Below are 23,491 nucleotides of genomic sequence, written 5' to 3' on the forward strand. Positions count from 1 at the left end.
ATACATTGCATCCCCTGGGAATCCTTGGTCCACCCCCATGGGAAGGGTACTATCTGGGCAATTGGTCATCCCGAGGCACAAGCATAGCAGTAGCTACGGTTGAGACTCTGGATGGTATATTTGACCCATTCTATCCAGGCATTCACATCCCAATACCCTGTTTGAATCTCAAATGTTTGAACTGCCACATTTCAGAGGGCATCCTGTTTTCTCTCCTGTTTTCTCCTTGAGTTTCTCCCTTTCTCTGATGGCAATAGAGGATCGTTTCCATACAGCTATTCCCAATCTGGCTGTTGGGTCTCTCCCAGTTATTTGTTCTCTCTGCTCAATTGTCGTTGGGCATTTAAATCTCCACACGCTAACACCTCACAAGCATCAAACGTGACGGATTGTGGTACATAACCCTCTGTCACAGTCACCCATATTTTGATGGGGTATCCTGTTTTTGCTATTATCTGGTCATGCCTTTTCCAAGTTGCCAATTGACCGAGGCCTTCTCTGAGGCCTAGAATCACTAAAAACAAAATTAGTAATCGATTTTTCCCTGTCATTATTTTTAAACCTTAGGTTTCCAAATAATTATCAATACAAAGAATAAGATGTACACTACTACTATAACAATCCCCCCTTTGGGAGCCCTGCAATTCACTATAGGTCTGTCCTTTCTCTCAATCACAAGTCACACTTCTTAGTTACCTGTGAAAATAAAAGGTTAGTTTACAATTGTAAGCTTTTATCCTACTCAGAGTCCATTATGAGATTTTTCTCTTCGATTTCAACTTCCAACAAGTCTTCTGTAGGAACAGCTTCCCAGGTACTAGGGTCGGTAGATGCTTTCACTTGAGTATAGTGAGTCCAACCTTTTTCCACAGTTCTTATGGCTGTTCCAGTGGTTAGTAGTTGTCCTTCCCATTCAGGCTGGAGTTGACTCTTTCCAGGTCCGAATCAGGACCCGGTTTCCTGGGTGATGGTGGTGAATAGGGAATTCCAAACGTGGGGTTTGAGCCAACAACCCACAGGTCCTGAGAGATGACAAAGAAGAGGACAACCCCAGAATACAGTTCTTAAGAAAACTCTCTTGTTTTGAATTGTGGTATTTCATCCATTATGCCCAAATAGAGCAATTTGAACAGCATCTCATATGGTGAAATTCCTATATCCTTTCTTGGTGCTGTTTGAACCTGTAGGAGTAAGCATTTTACCCAAGGAAATTGGGTTTCTAACACTAGTTTAGTTAATTGCTTCTTTAATGTTTGATTCATTTGCTCCACCTTCCCAGAAGAGGAGGGGTGCCAGGGGCTGTGAAAATCCCACTCAATCTCTAAGGCCTGCTTTAACCCTCGCAGTAAAGCTTTACACTTATCCAGTCACATGGTCAATTAGGACAAACAAGTAACTCAGTCTACCTCTATACTTTGGAAAGGTCAAATCCCTGGCTCCCATCCCCCTCTAGATGGGTTACAGAAGACCTTTTTATTTACCTTTTGACATATGGTACATCCTCTGCATATGTGCTTCGCTAAAGTTATATTCCTACACAGACATACTTTCTTAGCACAACATCACACATTGCTTGCACCTCCCAATGACTCTTTTGATGTAAAACAGTTAATATTTGCCTCATTATCACTTCATTCAGCATTTCTCTCCCATCAGGGAGTATCCATTTTCCTTCAGACTTCATGGCTTAAAAAAAATCTCCCTTTTAAAACTTTTTAGTTCTTTCTTAATTTTCAGCAATTCCCTGAATCCTCTCTGCATTTATTCTTTGTTTTCCTTCAGACATTAGATGCCTTAAATACCTGACTTCTCTTTCTACATATTGTAATTTATTTCTCAATACTCCGAAGCCCTGCTTTCCCAGAAAGTTAGATAACTTGTTAGTAGCTTCCTTCACAACTGTTTTCTCCTGTTCTGACAATAAAAGATCATCCACATATTTGTAACAGTAACACCTCCTCGGGAGGTTGGAATGGCTCCAAAATCTGTTCTAGAACTTGCCCAAATAAATAGGTGGCCCTGTAAACCCCTGAGGTAAAACCGTCCATCTGTATTGTTGCTTCCGCCCCCATTTCAGGGTCTTTCCAGTCAGAGGTGAGTATATCTTTGCTCTCAGGGTCTAAGAGCACTCCATTAACTGTTATTCCACTCTAACAATTTACTAGTTGAATGCCCAATTTCATCATCAAATCCCTTCCCAACAAGTTAGTCCCTGCCTTGGGTACATGCAATAATTGCCCAGTGATCATTTTATCCCCTAGTCTCAGCTTGGTATCCCCAAAAGTGGCACTGTTATCCCAGCCCCTTCTACCCCCATCACTTTTTAGGGTTTCATTAGTTAATTTAATCCCTGATACTTTACAAGCCAGTAATGACCTAGCTGCCCCAGTGTATTGGGTTGGGTTCAATGGCAAGGTTCGCGGGGTTGGGGGGGGAAGGGGGGGGGGGGGGGGGGGGGGGAAAGGGGGAAAGAGAAGATTCTTCTTCACGAGAAGAATTCAGAAGCCTCCCCGTGGCAGATAAGGGACAATTTCATCCGGCCCCAAAGGGGCCCACTGCTGCCCAGAGCCAAGCCATGAGCAACACAGTCAGTGCCTCTGTGAGAGCACATCCATGAAGACAAACAAACAAAGAAACAAACAAAAACCTGCTGCTCAACAGCAGCTGGGAGAGCAAGGAGCGAGAAACCTCCCCGCAGACATCAAAGTCAGAGCAGAAGGAGAGGGAGGAGGTGCTTTAGGTGGCGGAGCAGAAGCCCCCCTGCAGTCTGTGGCTCCTGGTGGAACAGGCTGTCCCCCCCCATCCCCCTCCCTGATACTTAGGAAACTGACCAAACACCACAGCGAATATACCAAAACTTCTAGACTGTTACTTAGATAATGCCTACATCCCCTTTCCCTGCTCATTCAACTTCAAACAGCTCTGTCAAACATTACTGAAGGTGTTAAAAGGTGTGTTATGTAACTTTTTTTTTTTTAAACACTTCTTTCTATCTTTCTACAGCCTGTACTTTCACCAAAGTCTCAGTCAAGGGCCGACTTAATTCCATACCTTTCTCCCTCCAGGATGCTGAAACAACATATCAGTATACCATATTTCATCCCATTTTCCTTCTTTCCTCCTTCTTCCACTCTGGATATTCCTATTCAAAGTGGCCAGCCTGGCCACACTTAGAACGTCTTATCAAAGCCTATCCCTGCTAGGATTCAGGCCACAACACAGGTAGCCTTCTTTGCCTGCCATTCCTCCATCTCTCTTCCTCTCCTTTCCATCTTGGCCCTGACTCCCCCTGAAGATTTTCTTCCTCTTTCTCCAACCCTCTGCTTCACTACCCATTGCACCGTCAATACCATTAGTTTCGCTCTCTGCTTTTCCTTCTCATCTCCCCTCCGGACACACACCTCCAGGGCCTCCCGCAGGAGGGTCCCCCAGTGACTGTTCACTACATCCCCCCACCTTCTGGAGCATTTTCTACGTATCTTGCCAGGCTTTAATCATACAATGAACTTTCAAGAGCCCTTGGGATCCTCAGGACTCATCCCTGAGTACTTTCTCATTCTGACCCCAAGTCTCTCATATGATTTCTGTGTTGCACACTATTATTATTCCAGCCAGGATTGGCAAGTGGGTATTTCTGCTCTGCCGGTATTACCCCTGGTACTGGAGGATGAGCTCTTTCCCATTCTTGTACAGCAGCTCTCCTCCTGATCATTCCCATTTTTTTCCTTGTAAACAACATACTTATAGACATAATTCCCTTCCCCAAGAGTATAAGTCAGTTCGTAGGAAGTGGTCTAATTGTTCAGCTAGGCTGTTGGGGTCCTCGAATAAAGACCCCAACAGCCTAGCTGTCTCCTTCTTAAAAGTCCTAACCTCTCTGCTGGTAAGGAGGGGGGGTAGTTCACATAAGAGGATACACAGTTAGTGTTAGCATTGTTAGTATCAGGGAAGGCAAAATTCTCAATATATCTTCTACCTTGTTCTAATTCTTGCCAGAGCCTAGAGTATGATCCTTCTTTAGGGACAGTGTTAATTACAGTCCCTGTCTCCCTTCCTGGAGTGACTGCTGCTGCCACAGGTACAATATTAGGATTATAGGTAGCATAACTTGGCTCCTTCTCCAAAAAAGGAATCTTATTGTTTACACATAAATTTAAAGCCTGAATTTTCATCAGACCTGTATTTTGGCCAAAATACTGCTGTTTCCTTAATTAGTTCTTTTGTCCAGACTGATACACAATATTTAACCTTTTTTTTTTTTTTCTTTTACAATCTCCTCTAATTTTGGGATTATGTTTCCAATTTCTTATCATTCTTCAGGAAGAACTGTTGGTAGGCACTCCCCCAGGGATATCTCCCTGTCCCCTGGAACTCATATTTCCCATTTTTCCTAGCCCTAGTCAGTATGTTGCTACAGAAATTTCCCTTCTGCAGTGTACCACAAACTAACGTTCCGATTCTGGAAAATGGGGGTGTACTGCCAAGCACTTCCCTGTGCCAGGGTTACCGTACACCTATGAGTTTACCAGATTCCCTGGTGTACTTCCAAGCACTTCCCCGTGCAAGGATTACCGTACACCAAATTTCCCTAGTGTACTACCCAGCACTTTCCTGTGCAAGGATTACCATACACCAAATTTCCTTGGTGTAGTGCCAGCACTTCCCTGTGCAAGGGCTTACCATACACCAAATTTCCCGAGACTCTTCCTTTCTCTCCTTTATCTCATGCTTTGTCCAACTCCGGCTGCGCCCCTCACAGAGCTACGGAACTGCGGATCAGGACTCCACACTCGCTTCATACAGAAGTACGTCTCACTCACAAATCACACAGAGTCTCACCCAACCCCCAAGGCAATACTTAGTATTTCTTACCTTGGTCTGTGCAGAGTTACCGGATCAATTCTTAAAAACCCGGAGTGCTTACCTTCTTCCCTTCTCCACTACTTCACAGATCCTGCCTCTTTAACCAGTCTCGGGCCCACTGTCAGCTTTCTGCAGAACCGCCACCATCGATGCACAGGACCACTGAAATCAGCGGGGCATGCCTTCCTGCTGCTGCAGCAGTGGAGCTCCCCAGTAGGTGACTGGATCCCAGACGAGCCCCCAAATTGTGAGAAACACTATGTAGCCAATTACTTAGGCTCAGGCGAGGATCTCAGTGAAGCAGTAGTTTATTCACGATTGACAATGGTGGGCGCACTGTGATTTTCACCTAATTGTCCTAAGGAGTCTGATTGTCTGCATTTTACAAGGTCACCTGCTAAGCTTTCTTATGACTGCACCCATATCTCAGTACCACATTCCTTTCCTCTAAACAATGTAACTCAGCAAAAACAACATTTATATTCCCATGTATACCATCAGGCCCCACCCAGCATCCTGGCCCAATCACCTGGGAAAGAGGAGGGGCAAAGCACAGGAAGGGATAAAGAGAGCAGGAGGAGCAGCAGCTGTGTTTTTTATTTGGCTTAGCTCAACAGTGTGTGGAGTGTTACTAAAAACAGCAATTCCTGTGCTTTTACTTCAGTTCTGATCATTGAAATGACAATGTGACCAAGTAGGTAACGAAAACTGGTTTTGACTGTGATTAGCTGAAATTTTTATTTACATAGGTAGAAATAATCTAGGAGTGTAGCAGATTACAAACCACAAAAATACTATACTGAAGTGTAAAATGACTCACAGAAGTAGTAACGTATGTTAGTAGACTATCTAAAAAACAATGCAGATGGGTCCGAAACTATGCAGATGGGTCCAAAAAAGTCAACCCAATCAAGATATGAGAAGGGTACAGACATTCTCAAAAGAAGCAGGGAAAAAATAGTGGCACACTACAAGCTGGAAAGGACACTGTGCAGATTTAAGGGACCTGTAGGACCTCAGGAGGAGCAAAGCATGTAGGTCCTTAGAAAATGTATTTGGGGGGGGAGGGGGTCGGGTCAGGCAGGGACTAGGAATACTAAGTAGAAGAGAAAAGGAGTGTTGTGAGCCTGAAGTGTGTATAAGGATTGTAAAGAGGGCTCCTGAGAGGACGAGGAAACAAAGGGATAGCCGCTTACCTCTTAGAAGTCGTCCTTGATCTTCGTGCCACGGACATTTGTCTCGCATGCTCGGTGCATGAGTTTAGATGTCCCCGTCCGTTGAAGGCTTACCTCTGAGAAGTCCTACATGGCTCCTGCTGCGTTACTGATTTTTTTCGCCAGCAGGTGGTGGCAGAGGGCGCTACCGCCCTCATCCCGAGAACGACAGACACAGCTTCCCAAACAGTTTTCTCAATAATGGAAGCAGTGCGAACCGCGTGGAAAACCACACCCCACGTTGTCTCAGGGAGGAAATAACTGCTATGAGCAACATGCGCTTCCCAGCTAGGAAGCTGAGCAGCAATGTGAAGAACTACATTTCCCGGCATGCCATGGAAACCAACATGGCCGACAGTGTTATACATGTATATGGAGCGGTCATTCTTGTCGAGAAAATAGTTGCTATTAATAAAGAAGGGGGAGATGTGGGAGTGTGCCCATGGGGGTCGGCAAACCCCGTGGTTAATGATAACAGTAGACTCTTAACGATGAGGCCATCAGGAATGTAAAAGAGTTTAGAGGGCACAAAGAAAGGTGACTCCATGCAGTCTCGGGTTGCTTGTTCTCCAACCAAAGTTTCTGGGTGTTTGCCATTGCTGTTATTTGCAAAGTTGTTTGACCAATGAAAAGTTGTTTTTGAAAAGGACTGCTGTGGGGAGAAGGGTATAAGAGGGGGGCCTGTCCTCAAGATAAAAAAAAAATAAAAAAAGGCAACACGATGAAGTTACGTCATCAATAAAGAAGCAGGAAAAAAGAATGAAAAGGAACAGGCTAGCAGAATGGAGACCAGGACAGGAACACTTTGATTGCCTCATGAAGATGGGTTCGGCCAAACTCAGCAAACCGCTCAGAGAAGCTCGTACTGAAAGTCGCTGGAAATGGATGCACTGGAGCTGGAAAGAAGCTCAAGCTGAGAGAAGCAAACCTGCGCACACAACTGCCCCTCACTGGTAAGCAGTTGCGCATTATGGGGAATCATACGTCCTTAGAAACAAAGACTGTCCTGGTAACTTTACAGCTTATTCTCCTTATTAACAATCAGACAGTTTATGACCCTGAAATATGGGACCAAGTTAAGGTCAAGGTATGGGACTCTGCAACTAAAAACGACAAGGTTGCAGTGGAATTGCTTGGCACCTGGTGAGCAGTCTCTGAGGCCTTAAAGAGCTGTGTGGGACCACAGTCAGAAACGTGTGGTTTGCCAGACAGTGAGGGAGCTGTGGGCTCGTTTACTGCTACGCCGTCGGCCCCTCTGCTGCTACAGCCGTCGAAAGCTTTTGCTGTTACGCCCCCTGGTGACCTGGATGTGCCTTTTGACCCAGGCCTCATTGGCCTTGAAAAGGAGATGGATATGCTTTTCTTCGATCCGGGAAGAACGGGATACATAAGGCCCGAAGGCCGAGTTGCTTGACAACTTATAGCAAGACATATTGTTCAAAAGGAATGGAAAATGGAGACTGTTAAGTCATGGAACTTAAAGGATTGTTTGTTACCTTTTCTGATTGTATAGGCATACTCAGGTTTAGTATGTAAAAGCAATGTTCTGTATATTTAGAATGTTTGATGTTTGTGTGTACGTGTTGGTGGAGCGTAGACTCCCCGCACACCCAGCGCTGTTTACTTGCCTTTTATACCTTTGATAAATATTTCTTTTACAAATATTACTAAATTCAGATTGAGTTGAGACTTAATTTATAACAACAGGAAGCTCAAAACCCAAAGACCACGACTCCCAGCAAGCCCCTCAGGTCACCTGGCTCTGCGGATACCCCGGAGCCAGCCCCCAGCTTCCCGCCCTGCAGCCCGACGCCCCACCCCCCGCCCCGCCGGGGCTTTCCCTGCCCCAGCTGCTTCACCTGCAGTATCACGTTCCCAGCAGCAGGTGGCGGCATAGGGCGACGCACCACTACCGCGCATGCACGCCGGGCCCTGCCGGCTGTACTGCTTTTTCGCCGTCCCCTTGCGTGGAACCAGGCACGGCTTCTCAAAACGTTTTATCGTTAACACAAGCAGTGGGATCCGTGCGAAAAACCACATGAAAGCGGCAAAGAGGCACCCCGGTCCACTGGTGCAGAGGAAACAACTACCCTTCCTACCCGTCACCATGTTGCTCCTGGCTTGGAACTACATTTCCCAGCATGCCACAGAAGCCAAAGTGGCCGAATGTATGCTCGGAGCCCAAAGACCACAACTCCCGGCATGCTGCGGGGCACCAATCTTGGCAATTACCACAGCACATGCGCGTCGTCTCCGCCTGCAGTACCTCCCTCTCGCCAGCAGAGAGCGACGCGCCATGCAGCGACTCTTCTACAGCACCGCTCGCTGTTCGACGCCGCGCCAGCCCGCTCCGTGCATGGGCGGAAGCAGAACGGCAGGTACGGCTTCCCAGGCCGTCTGCTCGTTGAGGGAACACCAGACGGAAACTACCAGAAAAGGCACCCCGCTCCACTAGCGCGGAGGAAGTACCTGCCCATCCTAAATGGCTCCGTGCCGAGTGGCAACTTGAAACTACCGTTCCCGGCATGTTGCGGAAACCAATGTGGCCGACCAGAAGGCCAGAGCCCCAAGACCACAACTCCCTGCATGCTCCGGGGCAAGATGCTCCTAGCCACCATCCCAGAGCCCGATCTGTGCTTCCTAACCAGCCGCCTACCCCCTGCAGCTTTCCCTACCCCAGCTCTTGGTAAACATTAACAAAGCAGCAGGTGTCTTGGTAGTGAAACCAGTATTGCTACTAGCAATGCATACCATAAATGTTTATTTAATCTAAACAAGAGATAGTCAAGATAAGTATTATGGGTATCTGCGAGATTATTGCTAGGTGAATGAATAGTTTGGAAACTAAGGTAAATACCATTGAAATCCAATGTAATCAGTAAAGTATCTAAGTAACTGAAAAAGGTAAATAGAGATAAGTAAAGGGACCAATCAGATTAATAAAGGGGCTGTGCTTATAGAAGATGGAATATACATTTATCCAATGAATATGAAGATAACTGATTACGAGTATATTATGCAAATGTATGTTTCTGAATTCTATAAATGTTTGCTGTGTGAGCAAATCAAAGTTGTATTTGGGCAGACATGCCCCTAACTTCCAGCGCCAAATAAAAGCACCTTCATATATAATCACTTTGTGGTTATGTGCCTTTGTGAATGCTAACACAGCTGCCGATCCCGCAGGACCCAGCCTCCTCAACATCCTTCCATCCCCCATACCAGGTGTTATAAGTTGCCCCCTTAATTAATTTTCAGAGAGCATTGCATTAATAATAGAAAGGAATTTATTGAGTAAGCAACAGCAAGCAAAACAGCGCTGGGCGGCCGGGGAGTCTCGGCTCCGCCAACGGCGCGCACCTCACCCCCCCCACGGTCCCTTTTTATATCTTGGTGATTTCAGGATTACGCAGCACATCCTGGTGTATTCTGCGACTGCGCGCACTGTTGCTAGGGGGTTGTCTCTGTCCCTCTGGTGGTCGTGAAGATGAAGGCCGTAGTCTTCCTCCGCGTTGTGGTTCAACTTCTTTTTTTATTTGGTCATGTTGGCCCAGCGTGAGACAGGAATGCAGGATGTTGATACACTAGTTTAGCAACTTATCAGGAGATGGTTACATGAACTTTGCAGCAGTGTCTTTGAACAAAAGAGGCAACTGAGATGCAGAAGGAGAGAAGGGGAGGGGGTTCTCTTTTTTGTTACATTAAGCAAAAGAATTTTCATAGTGTCTAGCCAAGTATTATACATCTTACTTCAGCAGGGAGCTTTTGCAACTCCTGCTCCTCAAACGGAACTCCTTGTTTTTATAATACAAAAGACAATGAACAAACATTTATTGTGTATTACACCAGGGAGCCCCAGACCCTCCCTCACCTGCTCCTCCACAGCAGCCACAGCCCAGGTCACACTCGCCCATCACTCCCTCTGCACAGACCAGCCCTGGCACACCTGGCCCAGGGAGCAGAGACGGCACAGGCCTACCCCCACCATTGCTGCCCTTTCCCCCCCCGCCCTGTCTGGCTGGAATGTTAACTTTCCTGGCAGCAGCCCATACAGTGCCGTACTCTGTACTTGTAGCTGGAACAGCAGTGTTATCACACCAGTGTTGTGTCTACTGCTGAGCAGCAGTGGCACAGCATTGGGCCTTTCTCTAACCCTCCTAGGGGGTGGGCAAAAAGTGAGAAGAGAAACATCACTAGGGCAGCTGACCTAAACCAATCAAAATTCCATACCATGTGATGTCACATTCAGCAATAAAAGGTGGGAACAGGAAGAAGAGGGGAGGGGTGGGCCCTCGTTGGGAAAGTGTCGGGCCTCCTCTTGAACACCGGCTACGTGCGTTGAGGCCTTGCTTCAAGGACGTGGTCAATCATTGCTCATTTGTGGGAAGTAGAGAGTAATTTCTTTCCTCTGCACTTCCATATAGCCTTCATTTGTTTTATTTGTTTGTTTTCCTCCCTTCTTTTTATTTTTCCCTTTTCCCCTCCCTTTTCCCCTTTCCCTTTTTATTTCCCCTTAGTTAAATTGTTTAGTTCATAATAATCTTTATTTAATTATTATTATTATTTCCCTTTAATTAAATTATCCTTATCTCAACCCGTGAGTTGTTCTTTGCTTTACTTCTCCCCCTCCTCATCTAAAGGAGGGGGAGTGAGAGAGCGGTTGTGGGGTTTAGCTGCCCAGCACGGTAAAACCACCACACCCCCAAAATAAGCTGCCCTTCATTGCATTGTTCCTAGCCGTGGTAGTACTCATTGAACGTGACTAGATCAAGGACATGCTATGTTACAGGTGAATCCGTGACCATGAGACCATTATAGTTCAGTAACCTGAATCCGACCAGACCCATAACAGTTCGTCAGCTACACCCCTTAACACAACAGTATTTCACAGGGAAAAACATATAGCCTAAGATTTCTCATCCCAAAGGCCTTGGGGGGCAGGCAGAGAAGGAACCCGAGACTCCTAGTACGTCTCCTGAGAATCGCAGCTTACAATTACTCCATGTCTTCTGGTCTCACAGGATGAGGCAGAGGTATAATTAATTCCTTCTACATCTTGCTGGAAAGAACTTTTCTCATATCTGTGACAATGGAAAAAAATGTTATGATCATGGGAGTCATTATACAAAGCCACACTCAATGAATTCACAATTACCGTTAAAATCACTTTTAATTAAATGCACCTCAGCAGCAATATTACCACTGCAAACATAGCACTGCAAAAAAATTCAACTCAAGATAAAGGAAAGAGCAAGCTAAAAGGACAAATAACGTGATCAAAGGCATCTGCAACAATCATCTGGTAGATGGTTGTCCACAACCCTCGGATTTCATGGTCATCTTTCCTGACAAATGAATCCTGGAAGAATAGAAAAGATACACAACATGTCCACAAAAACTTTTGGGGAGACTACTGAAAAGAATAACAAAAAACAAAAACAAACAAACAAACAAACAGAAACAGCAAGCAGCTAGTAAGTCAGTTTTGTTAACAGAGTAACACTGACATACTAGAAATTTCCACGTTCTATGTAGCCCCAAGGTGGTGCTGGGTACATCCACTCATATTATTAATGGGGTGACACAATGTAAAAGATAGTTAATAGACAAGGTACACCCAAGGCGCACAGATTGCATATTCCAGGCAACAAAAAAGGCACAGCTTGGCATCCAGTTTCAATCAGCTTGCATATGAGCCTGCTGATACATGAGTATATGCAACAAGCAGAAAAGTCTTTCACTCCACAGACTCAGTTTCATCTATATATATACAAACAAACATTTTAAATTTTATAACCACTTGAGTAACAATCATTAGCTACACCTACGCTTAAAGCCAGGACTCCACTTAAGTAGTTAAGTAAACATGGAGCCTTATATGTGAAATGCTGAAAATGCCCCATAACCACTGGGCATCTTTAAGCATACATTATTTTTGCACGAATGTGCATCTTAATACACAAAGAGGAGAGGCGAGGCAGACAAAGTTTTTAGAGATGTGTCAAGACCAGAACAACCAATGGGCAATTGTTCAGATGTGCAAAGCTCAGCCAAAACCTGCACAAATCCACTGAAGGAAGGAGGCTACCTACTTGTCTGCTTAAAATAACCTCTACAAAGAACATATTACAAAATAAAAAAATGAAACCATCGCCCAGCAAAGCAAACAACTGGAATACAAAGGGCTAAAACTGACAGCTGAGGTTTGATCATTTAGCAGTGTCAAAGGTCTTCAGATCCTACCTGACTTCTAGTGGATGGTGGTGTTGCAGCATAGAAATGAGGGGATTGGGAAGACTGCAGCAGGCCAAACGCAGTGCTGAGCTCCAAAAGGAGCTGGTGGGACAGCACTAATGAGAGTGAGGCAGGCTGTCAGCCTTCTGCACGAGCTGAAGAAGAGGAGTGCAAATATCCGAAAAAGGTGTTTCTTCTCATCCTTCATTTAATACACACCGTCTTTAAATCTGTGACATTTTCTTAGGGAACATATAGAGGTAGAGTTAGCAGCTCCAAGGACACTTCAGGATTTCAGTTCTTTTTATAGTTAGCTGCTATCCATACAACTGAACCAGTTGAAATAGAGAGTTACATTAAAAATTCTGGATAATAACAAAAGTATGGGATTATAAATGCATGGAAAAGAGGTTAAATGATCTCATTCATTTCCCATTTCCCCTGCAAACTCTATGCTCAGCTCCTCTTAACTCACTTACCTATCCAAACACAGGGCAGACGCATCAATTCTCATCATTCTTGGTAAAAAGATGACATTTTCATGATTGCTGTCAAATATCATCTCTTTCCAGCATAATTTTCTGCAAGCTATGCTAATTCCTCCAGGCTTTTTAATATATGGTAGAAAGTTCACTGTTTTATCTTAATGGCCTTCTCGGGGGGAGTCGCCGAGCTGCTCTCTCTGATTCGGCTGTCTTCATAAATATAAATATAACAGTACTTCATCTATGCTTTATGACAAACTATGCAATATATGCTTCAGCTATGCTCTATGACAAACTATGCAATATATGCATTGACTTCTTACATAAGTAAGGAAAGAATTTGTAGACAACATCCAGAAAGCATTACTTTGTTAGACATTAGAGTGGTGGAGCAGAATGACAATGCTACACAACACTGTACTCCTGGGACTGTACACAGTTTGCTGGAATACAAAAAAAAAAAAGTAAGGTCACTGTGGAACAAGTTCATTCACTCCATTATTATTGTGAATGACAAGAATATTTTACTAAGCGTTATTTTAAACCCATAGACATTTTTGGATTTATCTCAATTTGGCTTCATGAAAAAAGAAACTTGCAGTACAAAGATCATTTATAAAAGCTTTAGCAGCTGACCTTTTTTGACATGGATTTGGTAACCTTTCTGGAGGGTAATATTCATCTCTTTCCCCCTACCCCCCCCCAAAAAAAAAAAGCTTAAAGACCAAAAAATGGGACTTCTTAGAGGTGTGACTCCCTTTTTCACCTTACCTAATACACACTGTTTCTTTGCTATGTTAAACTTTCACCATGGCTGCATAACAGAGCCTCACTGATATTGTTTGTCTGTGAGTTTGATACCTCCTCAAATTGAATGAGACGAGCATTTTCTGTTGTGATGGACATCAAAACCAACGATGTCTCTTGTCAGCTGTGGAGTCCTGCTGGCACTATCACCAGCTCTCACACAACCCCCTCATTTTGGGATCCACACCATCCATCCTCAGCAGTGGGAAGTTCTTCCAGAGGCAAACACACTGCTATTCGTTCCTAGGTGGAGCTGAGGCTCTGTAAGGCTTTCCTTTTTTATTTCCCAAGCTTAAACATAAAACATAAGCTCGTGGGGCTGGGGGAGGGGAGGGGAGAATCCCCAAATCAAATCCCAGCCCCAGCATCCCACAGTGCTCTACTCTCAGGCCCATCAATCTACAAATGCACACAATGCTACAGACTGCGGCGGGCAGGTCCTTCAGGGCAGGGATATCATAATCTTTTCAGGTGATGTTCAGCTCCCTGAAAGGGCTGAAATACCACATCCATACTCTCTTCTCCTACTTAATTCCAACAGGTGTAGTCAGGGGAGCAGGACCACACCAGCACTCCCTGCTCACAAAGCTGACCGCCTACCTCCAGGTTTGCGTCATTTCCCTGGATTACTGCTGCTTCTGACACATTCCTGCTACAAAAGCATAGCTCTGTGGCATTAAGCAACCAAATGCGTGGATTGTGCTGTGCGCAGTATTTTGTTCCACACGCTCCTGTCCCAGGCCAGTTATTTAATCAGCTAGTGAACTCATGACTCAAGCAAGCCTCTTGCTGGGTAACCAGCTTCTAGCCTTGAGGGGACACATGAGAACTTCCGACTTTGTTTCCTGGTAATGTTTGAAGTAAAAGCAGCAAGGAAAATCCCTGGAAGAAAAGTCTTCCATGAGCTGAAGACCAGCAATATCGCAAAACCGCTATGAAATATTACAAAGGCAGAATGATGGCTGAGTCAGCCCACTCTGACCAAATATCAGTAACCTCCCAGACGTCTTTCTGTTTGCAAGAGCCCATTTTTGAGATACTTTCGTGCAGCTACTCTAGTGCATGCTGTGTGTTTCTCAGGCCACCTAAAATTCTAGAAATGCAACAGTTCTGGTTTTCCCACCTATTATCAATACCGTTCTTTCAAGACAGTCAAAAAAAGTAATTTATGTTTTTATTTGGTAGAGTGAAATCACTTTCACTATTACTATGCTCATGGCTTGGACTGGCGTATGTTGGGAATTGGCACAAAGGGCGTGGACATGAGTCCGTGGAACAATTGTTCGATCTGAGCTTGCTTTAAGCAACCAGGAGTAGGCCTTAGCAAATCCCATGGCCTGCTGTAGCTGAGCAAACCAAGCTACCAGGGCAACTATGAGAAGTGCCCACGACAGCGTTCCCACGTCGCCCAATTGAGGAATTCAGAAAAATATTGTTACCAGCAGCTGGCTTCAAGGACAAGATATACGTGACTGCTAATCACAAGGGGGTTGTTTTCTTGCAGTTGTTTGTCTGAGTGCTTTTGACCAATAATCTTGTGTAAAACACTATCAGCCCCTGCTAAGTTCACTATAAAAGTTAGGCTATTCGGGCAATAAAAGGGAGCATGATCTGACTCTGCTGGTGTCTGTCGTGCTTTTGGCCGTGCGTCCTCTAACAGGTGTACACTTTGTTGGGTTAAAAACTGGCTGGGTAGCTGGGCCCAAAGAGTTGTGGTGAATGAAGTCAAATCCAGCTGGAGGCCAGTCACTAATGGAGTCCCCTGGGGTTCAGTACTGGGGCCAGTCCTCTTTAATATCTTATCGATGATCTGGATGAGGGGATCAAGTGTACCTGCAGTAAGTTTGCAGATGACACCAAGTTAGGTGCATGTGTTGATCTGCTTGAGGGTAGGAAGGCTCTGAAAGAGAATCTACATAGGCTGGACTGATGGGCTGAGGTCAACTCTGTGAAGTTCAACAAGGCCAGGTCCTGCACCTGGGGCGCAACAACCCCAAGCAGTGCTACAGGCTGGGAGATGAGTGGTTGGAAAGCTGCCTGGCAGAGAAGGAACTGGCAGTGATGGTGGATAGTCAGCTGAATATGAGCCAGCAGTGTGCTCAGGGAGCCAAGAAGGCCAACAGCATCCTGGCTTGTATTAGAAGCAGTGTGGCCAGCAGGTCTAGGGAAGTGATTGTCCCCCTGTACTCGGCTCTGGTGAGGCCGCACCTCGGGTACTGTGTTCAGTTTTGGGCCCCTCGCTACAAGAAGGGCATCGAGGTGCTTGAAAGAGTCCAGAGAAGGGCAACAAACTCTTGTCTGGAGAACAAGTCCTACGAGGAGCAGCTGAGGGAGCTGGGATTGTTCAGCCTGGAGAAGTGGAGGCTCAGGGGCGACCATATTGCTCTCTATTAAGTACATTAAAGGAGGCTGTAGCGAGGTGGGGGTTGGTCTATTCTCCCATGTGCCTGGCAACAGGACGAGGGGGAATGGGCTAAAGTTGCACCAGGGGAGGTTTAGGTTGGATATTAGGAAGAACTTCTTTACTAAAAGGGTTGTTAGGCATTGGAATGGGCTGCCCAGGGAAGCTGTTCAGTCACCATCCCTGGAGGTCTTTAAAAGATGTTTAGATGTAGAGCTTTGTGATATGGTTTAGTGGAGGACTGGTTAGTTAGGTCAGAGGTTGGACTCGATGATCTTGGAGGTCTCTTCCAATTTAAATGATTCTGTCACCAAAGTCAGCTGGAACTAGTACAGAATTATAAATGAGAGATCTTTTTTTTTTTTCTTGGATAGCATTTGCTTCTAATACTCATGCCAGGACCAGTTTAAGGAATCCACAGATTCCAAGGGATGAAGGCTTGCCAATACAGATTCTGTCTTTCTGATAATCTCTCAATGGAGCATTTCTCCCTTTGGCATTACTGGAGTAAGGACAACAACTTGGATTTCAGAGAAGCAAGGTTTGCAAGGATAGGTAGTATCTTGAGATAGATGAGATTTCAGGGGTACAACCTTGATACCTACCAAAACCTAAATTCCACAATGCTGCTTCTGCAATCTGAGAAACAAACTCTTTTGCCACAGATGGGCAGAGATATCGGACCAGCGCAGAGGATCGTTTCAGGAGTCAGCAGAAGTAGTAACGAGAGAGCTGCATCCCTGTGACAGATACCTGTGCCCGAACAAGCTTTCCTTCTGCTCACAGAGGAAAAGAGCTAGCATCCTACAAAAAGTTTTGCAACTACCGCTTTGGAGTGTTCTCAGTCAGCTTGTCTGTACTTCAGCTTCCCTTTGAAGGAACTGGAAAAGCACGTAAAAACCTCCTTCTGGTAGTTTGGCACTGACCTGCAAGCTAGCACCAGCAGCTCTGTCACACTTCAGCCCGGAGAAGAGAAGGCTCTGGGGAGACCTCATTACTACCTTTAAATACGTATAATGGACTCATAAAAAAGACAGACAAGGACTTTTCACCAGGGCCTGTAGCAACAGGGCAAGACAACAGCTATAAACTGAAAGGACAGATTTAGATTGAACAAAAGGAAGAAATTCTTCACAATGAGGGTAGTAAGACACTGGAATGGGCTGCCCAGAGAATTTGTGGAAGCCCCGTTACTGGAGTTGCTCAAAGCTGGGCTGGATAGGGCTTTGAGCAACCTGACCTAGTGAAAGATGCCGCTGATTGAGGCAAGGGGGATGGACTAGATGATCTTTAAGTGTCCCTTCCAACCCAAACCACTCTATGATTCCGTGAAAGGAATTGCATCCCAAGTCTTTCTTGACCAACCACAACTAGCATTCTGGAAAGCCCTGCAAGCGCTTGCTCATTATTTCTAGGATAATTCTTAAAGCTAAAGTGGGACAAAGTTTCCTCCACAAAGGTCTTTGGAAAGACTACTGAAAGGAAAACCAAGCCAAACCAAAAAAAATAGGAACAGCAAGTGGCTAGTACATCGATTTTGTTAACAGAGTAACACTAACATACTAGGAATTTATACGTTCTTTGCTCTCTACCTTGAAAAAGTCACCCAATTCTGTCAGTGCACACCATCAGCATTTTTTTTTCATAAATTTACACGTGGACATCTGAGAAAAACATTTTAAGTCCCAGTCATTGAGGGAGAAGAAAGAAAAAAAGAAGGGTGGGGGAGAACGCAGCCATTCCTTTCCTTGGTAATGTGAGCAAAAAGCTCAGGCGCTCGGCAGCAACGTGCTTTGAAAGATAAAACACAGAAGAAACTGCACGTTATTTAATTTCAGCTGTAGAGTCACGTGCTCATTTATTCATCTGCCAGTATATTTACTACAGACTGTGGGAATAAAAATGTCATTTTTGCAGAGTTATATTGTTTAGAGGAAAGGAATGTGGTATTGAGATATGGGTGCAGTGATAAGAAAATTTAGCAGGCGACCTTGTAAAATGCAGACAACCAGACTCCTTAGGACAATTAGGTGAAAATCACAGTGTCAAGTCAGATAAGTGAAGAAACATTACCACTTCAAGCAGTAAAAACGTCAAAAGAATTTTGAAATTTAGCAAGCCTGCAACTGAAGGCCATGCACTGTCTGTGAGGCATCAAATAGATTGTGAACCTGGATTACCCACTCAAGTGGGGAAACAGGGGAGGGTGCTGTCATCAAAAAGTATATAAACTGTGTTATGGAACTAGTAGACGCACTCTCTCCTGCTTGTGGGGCGCCCGCCATTGCAATTGTGAATAAATTACTACTTCACTGAGATCCTCGCCTGAGTCTAAACTATTGGCTACAGAGTGTTTCTCACAAAATGCTATAGAACGTAGAAACTGTAAGGTTACGACTACATTTTGTGATCTGTGGGATCTTCGGTAGGAACAGCTATCTAAAGAGCCAACAAAATCCCCTTCACGCCTCGATTTCACCCGAAGGTCGCTACGACTTACCTGGACAACCTGTGACTGCAGCACGCCAGCTGCAGCCTTCCTTAGTTTTCCTGCCGTACCACCCTCACTCGGCAACAAACCCCGCAGGGGTCCTAGCGGCGGGGAGCTGCTTCTGCCCTGGTGAACCGCAGAACATGGAGAGAGCCGGCTGTCAGAACGCAGGGAGAGGAAAGCCTCCGAGGCACAGTCCAATGATCAAGCACAGCGAGGACCCGCGCCCGGCCGCCGCAAGCCCGACCCCTCCCAGCCCGACGCTCCGGGGAGGCACCCCCGATAGTTCTCGCTCGCCTCACCGCCGGCAGCCGCGCTCGCAGCCAGCGGCAACCTGCGCCTCCCGGCGCGCACGGCCCGACCCGGGGAAAGACCGGCCGCGCACCCCTGAGCCCACGTAGCCGCCCGGCACCACAGAATTACAGCTCACAGCATGCCTCTGGACGGAGCACCCATCCAACCCAGAGGGGAGTCGGCCAAGCGCACGCAACCGCACCTCCCCCCCCGCCCTTCCCCCGCCGCCACCGCCTCCTCCCGCCCCCCTCTCCCCCAGCCCCCAGAAGCCCTGCGCAGTGCAGGCCCCCGCGCACGCCCGGTCTGGTCCGGCGCCGCCTCCGCCCCGCACAAGGGCCATTTCCGCAGAAGCCACCGATCGCGTGGCACCCGAACCGCCCGCCGCCTTGCCCCGCCCCGCCCCGCCCCGTCCGGGGGAGGCACCGACCCGATCACCAACCTCGTCGCGGCACCGCGCTTCGACGTGGCGTGGCGTCCCGAGCCCGGCCCCGCTTCAGAGAAGGGCGCCGCCATTTCGCCGCGCGCAGAGGTCCTGCGGCGCCGCCCGGCTCCCCCGCCTTAGGCGAGCCACCTGGCTGCGCGCGTGCGCGGAAGCAGAACGGCAGGCACAGCTTTACGGAGCAGTGCTGATGTGCGAGCTAAAACAAAACAAAAAAAACGCCACTCACAGCTTTATGCGTTTACACAATTTAGGGCAGAGGTTTGCCTCTGTGTTGCCTTTTTTTAAAAAAAAAAAAACAAACAACTTTTTTGTTTGTTTGTTTGTTTTTGTTTTTATCGGGAAGGTCCGGGTATGCTTGGTCCTCTCTCATTGCATATTGCAAGAGGAACACGAACACCTTTTCTGGAAGCTGGAATTGCTCAAAAATTTCTTCTGGAACTTGCCCAAATACATTCGGTGGCCCTGAGGTAGAACTGTCCATCCCTATCGTTGCTTCTGCCCCATTTCAGGGTCTGTCCAAGGCAAGTGTATCTTTGCTTTCGGCGTCTGAGAACACCCTGTTAATAGCATTGTTATTCCACTGGAAATCAGTCTCAGTTATGCACAAGAACAACTAAGTTCCCATCTCATCACAGAGCTTAGCCACAGCGCCTCTGCTCTGCTCTGCACTCCGTACTGCTGTTCCTCTCAGAGTCAGCATGCCCGGTTTCCTAGTGCAATCAACATCTAAGGCTTGAGGCCTCAGGATCTTTTCTGTAGTGCAGCTACACTCCGCCCTGGAAGCTTCTTCAGCACTGTACCTTTTTTTAAAATGTGAATATCAGTTTAATTTTCAGGTCACGTGAGGCAATTATTCCCCATAGCAGGGACTAGGAATGCTAAGTAGAGGAAAAAAATGAAAGTTGCGGGCCTCAAGAGTGCACAAAGAGTGTAAGGAGGGCTCCTGAGAGGACAGGGAAACAAAGGGAAACCTGCTTACCTCTGAGAAGTCATCCTCAATCTTTGTGCCACGGACATTTGTCTTGCACGCTCGGTGCATGAGTTATGGGTCCCCATATGTTTGAAGGCTTCTTACCTCTGAAAAGTCTCCCCGGGCTTTCTTCTGCCAGACGATGGCTTTCCCAGGGACTCGCCACCATGCCACAGCTGCTCTCCCCACGTGTTGTTTTTTGTTTGTTTGTTGTTTTTAATATATATATATATTTAGTTTTGTTGTGTGTTCAAAATTACAATACAATCAAAAACACACTCCACCATTAGATAACCACATCTGGTTTTCTACAATGCAGCGACAGTGGCTGTTTTTAATCTGAAAATTAGCCTCTGATTACAGCCTCTGTTACCAGCCTTCCCTTTCATTTCAGCAGTCAGTCAAGCAGGTGAGCTTCCATCACCATGACACAACTATTGGATGCAGCATTTTGGGTGGTGCTCATCAGCCTTCTATTTATAGAAGCAAGCTCCATCAGACTTATTTTCTTCGTTAAGCATTTATTTATTTATTTGTTTAGAGGGGACTGGTCCAGCTTAAGGTCTGTTGGTGTCTTTGGGTGGCTTGTTTGTTAAGCTTTAAGAAGGAATCAAGTGCTGAATTGTTGTCTTATGCTGCTGGAGTACACTTAAGAAAATTAGATGGTGGCATTATGTGCTTAGAATATGGATATATCTAGAGGAATGGATGTCTTCCAGATCTATAGGTTCCTGTTTGTTTTGGCAATCTACTTGCTGAAAGGAGTGGAAACAATTGTGATAGTCTTGAAAGAAGCCAGAAAGAAAAGGCTTGTTAGCAGTTATATTAATCTCCATGCATTTCAGGTGGTGCAGCAGGTACTATGTTGTTTTAATGGAATCCGGACAGGCAACCCCTGAAAAATACTTACAACTATCATAACTGCCCTAGCTGGGAAAACTTAAAACACTAACACCTTGTGAGAAACACTGTAGCCAATAACATAGGTTCAAGCAAGGATCTCTGTGAAGCAGCATTTTTATTCTCAATTGCAATGGTGGGTGTCCCACAAGCAGGAGTGCACCTACTAGTTCCATAACACAGTATATATATATATTTTTTTTTTCCTTGATGACCGGGACCCTCCTGTTTCCCCATTGACTGGGTAATCCAGTTTCACAATCTATCCAGTGCTTCACAGACAATACATGGCTTTCAGTAAGAGAGGGAGTTAGGAGAATCTTATCAAGTAGAGATAGAGCGCTGACGGCATTAAACTAGGATGCTACTTGGTGTCTTTGCTAACTATGGTGCACTGTGCAAATTAACTAAAGCAAGAAGCCTTGGGCCCCTTTACCAAGGTCAGTCTCCTAATTAAGAGTGTGAGCCTATCTTAAGAAACTGGTAGAAACTGGTCCTGCGGATGGACAAGAACCAAGGAGCAACTGAGTCTGCACAAAGACAAGAGGTCAACTAGCAGTGATGAGGAAGAGTCATCAATCTTCATCCCCATGACCCCCGACGACCACCACCAGAATACACTGCGCAAGTGCAGATGGGAGGAGTTTATGGAAATGACTCCTTGGAACTAATCTTAATACAAAGCGGGGACCGGTTATGAATATGTATAGGCATATTGTGAAACTTCATGCATATGTAACTCTTTACTACATAAAACCAAAGCAAGTTGCCGTGTCAGCTGCACACGACTTTGGCGGGACTACCACCCATGCTGCCCAGTGCTGAATAAACCTACCTACTTTACAATCTTACTGATTGTGGAGTCAGTAAAAGGTTAGTGAGTTATTGTATTCTCCTAACTCCCTCTCTCAGAAATACCCAGAAGAAGTGAAAGAAGCTTAGGAGTATCATAGATTCTATTGGGGTGCCTAGAGGAGTTCCTGATGAACAGAAAGCCAGGAATCAAATTGTTTCAGGGTTTGAGTCACTGTTCTGGTAGGTAACAATCAATAAGAATGGGGATTGGAGTAATTATATTGTAGTGGGTTTACGTGGCAAGGTTTTGGTAGCAGGGGGCCATAGGGGTGGTTTCTGTGAGAAGGATCTAGAAGCTGCCCCATGTTTGGTAAGGGCCCCACTGCTGACCAGAGCCGAGCCAATAAGCGATGTTGTTTTGCGCCTCTGTGAGAGCATATTTAAGACACGGAAAAAAATGCTGCACCACACAGCAGCTGGGAGAGTGAGAGGAGTGAGGAACATTCTTGCAGGTGCCAAGGTCAGTGCAGAAGGAGGGGGAGAGGTGCTCCAGGCGCCGGAGCAGAAGTCCCCTGCGGCCTGTGGTGAGGACCATGGTGAAGCAGGATGTCCCCCTGCAGCCCATGGAGTACCACGGTGGAGCAGGGTTCCACACTGCAGCCTGTGGAGGAGACCACGGACCGACGGAGTCCTGCACCGACGGAGTCCTGCACTGATGGAGGCTGTGGAAACCCCTGCCAGAGCAGATTCCAGGCAGGACCTGTAGCCCGTGGAGAGGAGACCACGCAGGAGCAGGTGACCTGGCAGGAGCTGCTGCCCGTGAGGGAGCCAGGTTGGAGCAGTTTTCTCCTGGGGGATGGACCCTGTGGTATGGACCCATATCTGGAGCAGTTCTGGAAGAGCTGCTGCCTGTGGGAAGCCCACGCAGGATCAGTTCATCAAGGACTGTATCCCATGCGTGGGACCCCACAGCACAGGGGACGAGAGTGACCGAGAAAGAGCAGCAGAGAAGAAGCACTGTAGACTGACCATAACCCCCATTCCCCCATTCTCCTGTGCTGCTCGGGGGTAGGAGGTGGAAGAGGGTGGATGGGGGGGAAGGTGCTTTTGGTTTCTTTCCTTTGTTTCTCACTTCTCTAGCTTGTTAGTGTTGCGAGGACATTTGTTGTCAACGGAAGGAAGACAGGGACACTCAATATGAGTGATCAGCAAGCTTCATTTTATTGCCCGAATAGCCTAACTTTTATAGTGAACTTAACAGGGGCGGACAGTGTTTCACACAAGATTATTGGTCAAAAGCACTCAGACAAACAGTTACAAGAAAACAACCCCACCTGCAAGAAAAGAACCCCTTGTGATTAGCAGTCAGGTAAACCTTGTCCTTGAAGCCAGCTGCTGGTAACAGTATTTTTCTGAGTTCCTTAATTGGGCGATGTGGGAGTCATTGCTGTGGGAGCTTCTCACAGTTACTCTGGTAGCTTGGTTTGCTCAGCTACAGCAGGCCATGAGATTTTCTAAGGCCTACCCCAGTTGCTTAAGGCAAGCTCAGATTGAACAATTGTTCCACGGGCACATGTCCACGTCCTGTATGCCAA

The 23,491-nt window shown here is 46.3% G+C and overlaps 1 long non-coding RNA gene across 6 annotated transcripts; it reads right to left on the minus strand.

The window, feature by feature from the left end:
• Positions 1 to 9,352: 9,352 nt before the first annotated feature.
• Positions 9,353 to 19,182, minus strand: LOC309881112. 6 transcript variants are annotated; one of them, XR_014318080.1, is made up of 5 exons: positions 19,076 to 19,182; positions 18,505 to 18,621; positions 12,791 to 13,239; positions 12,321 to 12,553; positions 9,353 to 11,158 (listed from the first exon to the last, which is right to left on the minus strand). It is a non-coding gene; the product is annotated as an uncharacterized lncRNA (long non-coding RNA). The 6 variants fall into 6 exon arrangements; XR_014318079.1 differs by lacking the exon at positions 12,791 to 13,239; XR_014318081.1 differs by lacking the exon at positions 12,791 to 13,239 and having other exon boundaries at positions 19,086 to 19,160.
• Between the last annotated feature and the right edge of the window lie 4,309 nt (positions 19,183 to 23,491).

Source organism: Aythya marila (genome assembly GCF_965140915.1).
Source record: "Aythya marila genome assembly, chromosome: 9".
NCBI classification, from domain to species: domain Eukaryota; kingdom Metazoa; phylum Chordata; class Aves; order Anseriformes; family Anatidae; genus Aythya; species Aythya marila.